Here is an 875-nt window from a genome sequence, read left to right on the forward strand (position 1 = left end):
CTTGTGTTCATAAAAAGCGGAGGAAATAAGAGATAGAAAAATAATAGGTATGATGGAACATAATGGATCTCATAATGTACTTGTGTATCTGTGTGATGAAGAAGTAATTGATGGGATGATTTATAAAGATGCTATAAGATAATATAATTTGAGACCACAATTCTAGTGGGGCACAATGTATATGTATACGGTTCAGCATGAATCCTGGGTAATTCTAGCAGTAATACAATAGTGATGTTTACAATTGTTCCTGAAGTTATTCTGAATGTACTTTTCGGATTCTACCAGAGGGTCTAAATAGAGAACTGGGATGACAAGAAATCTCGAACATCCCAAGGGATCTGGTGTTTGTGGCTGTACGGTGGTTGTATGGTGGTCCCTATTGCGTGAGGCTGCTGTGCATCTACAGTACTAGGTGTTCCCAAGTTCTCTCGAACTTGGTACTTGCCTAGCCCACCCTTTTTCGCTTCCAAGTTCAGAAGGGATTGGGCATTTGCAGGGTGTTATGACTGTAGCTTTCTAAGCAGACCACCAGCAGACCGTTCACACCCCAACAGATACAACTTTGCATGTCAGAATCAATATTTAGACCTCCTGTAGTTAGAATCTTCAATGTGTAAATCCATTGTACCTCCACTTGATTTATCTTGAGAAAATCTCCATCCCTCTTATTTCTCCATACTTTTTGTATGGCCGGAAACTAAAGTGATGATGGATAACTACCATGAATTAATTTATAATGGAGTGATAATTTATAATGGTGGGAAGCTGCGTGTCTCTAGACCTTTTTAATTGTCACGGGCACTAGGAGTCTTTACCCAGGGATCACCAGGTGGTAAGCTTACCAGAGCAATATAGATGGTAATCGTGTACTC

General features: G+C 39.9%; 1 pseudogene; it reads right to left on the reverse strand.

Moving 5' to 3' along the window:
* Window positions 1–400: 400 nt before the first annotated feature.
* Window positions 401–517, reverse strand: LOC142141973 (5S ribosomal RNA; annotated as a pseudogene).
* Window positions 518–875: the final 358 nt, after the last annotated feature.

Source organism: Mixophyes fleayi, chromosome 2 (assembly GCF_038048845.1).
Source record: "Mixophyes fleayi isolate aMixFle1 chromosome 2, aMixFle1.hap1, whole genome shotgun sequence".
Classification (NCBI taxonomy): Eukaryota; Metazoa; Chordata; class Amphibia; order Anura; family Limnodynastidae; genus Mixophyes; species Mixophyes fleayi.